The following is a 4,513-nucleotide window of genomic DNA, read 5'->3' as shown; positions in this document are numbered from 1 at the left end:
TCCCAACATTTTCCCCAAAAAGTCAAAAATCGACCCCGGGCCTGCTTGGTCAAAACTTGAAATTCGGACAAAAATCCTATTAGCCATTCACCTCCGAGCCCGGATATATAATTGGTTTTGGAATCCGACCTCAAATTGAGGCCTAAATCCCCAAATTTCGAAATTCCTAAGTTCTACCCAAAAACACCCAATTACACCATGAAAAACCCTAGATTCTAGGATGAAATTTTGTAAAATGATGAAATAGATTGAAAGAAATGAGTTAAGAATCATTTACCTATGATTTGGGGAAGAACTAGTCTTTGGATAATCGCCACTTGAAGATTAGGTTTTGAAAAATGGGAGAATGAATGAAAAATCCCATCTAAGTTATGTCTTGAACAGCTGCAGATGTCGCATTTGCGACCCGAGCTTCGCAAATGTGAAGCTCGCAATTGCGAAGGGGCTATTGCAATTGCGAAGCCTTCACAATTCCTGCTGCCTTTGTAAATGCGAGGAAAGTGTCGCAATTGCGACCACTGACCTCGCAAATGCGAATAAAAGGTCGCATTTGCGATCCATACCCCTCCCAGACTCCCTTCGCATTTGCGAACTCTGCTGGCCCAGCCTTCTAGTCGCATTTGTGATGAAAGGCTCGCAAAAGCGGACACTGCAGGGCTTGCAATTGCGATGCCTGATCTCGCAATTGCAAGATCAGGGGCCTGCAACAGCTGAAGCATACCAACAATATTTTTCTAAGTCCAAAATCATTTAGTAGCCTATCCAAAACTCACCCGAGCCCTTGGGGCTCCAAACCAAACATGCACACAAGTCTTAAAACATCATACGAACTTGCTCATGCGATCAAATCGCCAAAATAATACCTAGAACCATGGATTCAACACCAAAACACATGGAATTCTCAAGATAGTTTCGAACTTTCTATTTTCTCAACCAAAGGTCCGAATCACATCAAATCACTTTCGTTTTTCACCAAATTTCACAAATAAGGTTTAAATATCATAACGGACCTGTACCGGGCTCCGGAAAAAATACGGGTCCGGAACATAAAATGAGGGTTCAAGGCCTCGGAACACGGAATCGGATTCTAAAACAGAAGATGACATTTTGGGTCATCACCTAAACGAATATTCCAAATGAATCCCAATCACAACTTTCCAAGCCAACAATAGTTCAATAGACCCACAAGAACCTTATTATTCAAGTATTTCAACAAAACTCATGAATGATCTACAACAAGAGTATAGAATCTAGTATATCAAGAATATCGGCCGTAGCAATGTATTAATGATTAAGCATATTGATGACCGAATTAGACACATCAATATTTTTTCAGAATTCTGTCAAATTTAATCAAGTTATAATAAACTAAGTCTTGGTTTCTAAAATTTAATTCTATATTCTTAGAATCTATGGGTCAAGTAAGACATGAAACAAGAAGGTCACATAATTCTACAAGGCACAGTTCGTAGCATAATCTACCCCGAGCATGATTAACCCTGGCACATGCATATATGCTTGTCACCTCATATATATATCATCTCCGCATGTAGAAAATAATGTCAAATAGTAGAAAAAATTCCCTCAACAAAGTTAGGAAAGAAAATTACCTCATTCGGCTAACTCAATACGCAATTTAGCTTTTTCCTTTACAAATTCACCTCCGCTCGGCTCAATCTTGCCAAAGATGACTTAAATACATCACACAATGAAAGAGAAAACAACTTCAATTAATAAAGCTTTGATCTTTATACAATTTTTAAAAAGTCAACCCCTGGGACCGCCCGATCAAAACCCGGGTCCAAGGGTAGGTCTTGACTACCAATAGCCCCACAAGTCCATATACGTGATTAGTTTTCTGAGTCCTATTCGACTCTCAAATCCCAAATTTTTATTTTTCAAAACTTTGACAAAATCCCTAAATTCTCATGAATTTGATGTTAAATCTTATGTATAATCATGAAATATAACTGAGAATTGATTAGAGGTACTTACCCAATGGTTTGGTATGAAAATCCCTTCACAAAAACGCCTCCCATCGAAGCTAGGGTTCAAAATATGACGAAATGAAGCTAAGAGCCCGTTTGGATGAGCTTGTTTTAAGTGACTTTTAAGCCAAAATAGCTTTTAAGCCATAAGTTAGGAATTCTAGCTTTTGGCTTTTGGCTTGTTTTTGTCATTTTAGCTTAAAAACCAGTGCCTAAAAATACTTTTTTACTTTATCCAAACACTACAAAATGGCTTAAAAGCTATTTTGACTTAAAAGCACTTAAAACAAGCCAATCCAAATGGGCTCTAAGTCTCGGAATTCTCAGCTATATGCAGGCTGCAAATGTCGCATTTGCGACCAAAAGTTTGCAATTGCCATCATATGTTCGCAATGCGGAGTTCGCAATTGTGACCAGGGTTCGCAATTGCGACCAGATGTTCGCAAATGCAGAGTTCGCAATTGCAACAAAAAGTTCGCAATTGCGAAGTACCAGCACCAGCAAACCCAAACTTCACCGAAATGATTCGAAACCACTATGATACTCATCTGGAACCTCCCGAACACAAAGCATATATGCATTTCAATCATAAAACACGCTACAGATCTGCTCACACCCTCAAAACAGCGAAAAGAGGTCGTCTTGACCCGATATTGACCATGGTCAAACTCCAAATTACTTAACTAGTCTCTCAACCAATGGTCCGAAATATACCCGAGCCCCTCGGGAACCCGTCAAATCATACCAACAAGTTTCAAAATATAACACAGACCTACTCAAGGTGTCAAATCTCACATAGCAACATTGAAACGACGAATCACGCCTCAAATCAAAATCGATGAACTTTGAACTTTCAACTTCCATAACTCGCGCCGAAACATATCAAATCAACCCGGAATGAACTCGAATTTTGCATACAAGTCCCAAATGACATATCGAAGCTATTCCAATTTTCGGAACTACAATCCGAATCCGATATTCTCAAAGTCAACTTCCGGTCAAACTTATGAACTTTTCAAACCTTTAAATTTCTAATTTCGCCAGTTAGTGCCGAATCCTTCTAGAAACATCCAAATGCAAATCTAGGCATACGCCCGAGTCCAAAATCACCATCCGGACCTAACGGAACCATCAAAACTCCAATCCGAGGTCAAATGCTAAAAAGTCAAACTTGGTCAACTCTTCCAACTTAAAGCTTAAATGTTGAAGTTCATTCTTCCAAATCGATTCCGAATAACTGAAAATCCAGAGCCGACGATTCGCACAAATCATAATACATCATGTGGGGATACTCATGCCCTCAAACTACCGAGAAAGGTGCAAATACTCGAAACGACCAGTCGGGTCGTTACCGTTCGACTATATTTTTTAGCAAAATATATTGTATAAAAGTCTCATTACCCACAATATTTGAGATTTTCTTGTTTATGTTTCCTTATGCAATTATTTGCGTGACATTCATTGATATTATTGTTGAGTGTCAATGTAGACTTTGGCTTGGTAACGTCCAATATTGACACCTACTTTCTCTTTTGACCTTGTATTACTAGGATCTTGGCAATATTTTTTGTCATATGCGAACCAAGAAGATAAGTAGCATCACCAGATATGTTAGACAATAATTGCATGTTAAGGCAATATAATCAAATTTGAAGGTCCTGGAGAAATAGTTACATACCATAAATAGTTGAGTATGATAAATAAGTGCCATTCTTTTTTAGAACTCGCCATATTGTATCAACAAGCTTGATTTTTTAACTGCAACAAAATTTATAGTTTTTATATTGTAATATATAATTTTATTTCAAATGAAAAACTAGTTTGAGTTTGCGTATAATATTAAATGGATCATCTCAAATTCAACAAAAAAGTACTTTTGACTTAAACTCACTATTTAAGTCTTATTATTGAAGAAAATGAGAATTTGATGTTTTAATTTACATAAAAATATTAAATATTTGACCCTCCAAATTCGACCCAAGCCGTTGGGTTTGAGCTAAACAGGATTACTATAATTGACTTAACACAGAATTCGGGTGTGTTTGATAATGATGGATAATAGTTTCAATGAAAAATAAGTAGTTTCTTACTTAATTTTGGATGTTTGGCTAGAAAGCAGATAATGATGTCTCAAAAGTATTTATATATAACTAGTCTTAGGTACGAGCGTTGGGTGTGTAACTAAGTCGATGACTTTTTAGAAAATCATATAATTACTATTAAATATAATATGTTTGTATTATAAACCGTTCCATGTTATTTTATGTTATATTTAATAGTTATACAAACATGTTATATTTATTCTTAAAATATATATAGTTTCAGTTGAAAAGGCTTATCTATAAACTCTTCCATTTTAATTTTTCTACTTTTCTGATTTTAATTTTTAATTCAAAGCTTCTAAAAGCCTCTTAATCTAATAGTTAAGGTCTATTTTCTATTGTTGTTTGAAACATATTTAATTTTAAATACTAATTTGTTCCAAGGATCACTTTGGCGATTTTATTGTGGAATATAACCTGGAT

Source organism: Nicotiana attenuata, chromosome 1 (genome assembly GCF_001879085.1).
Source record: "Nicotiana attenuata strain UT chromosome 1, NIATTr2, whole genome shotgun sequence".
NCBI classification, from domain to species: Eukaryota; Viridiplantae; Streptophyta; class Magnoliopsida; order Solanales; family Solanaceae; genus Nicotiana; species Nicotiana attenuata.
The sequence above is the reverse complement of the archived record's forward strand: the minus strand, read 5'-3'. Positions refer to the sequence as shown.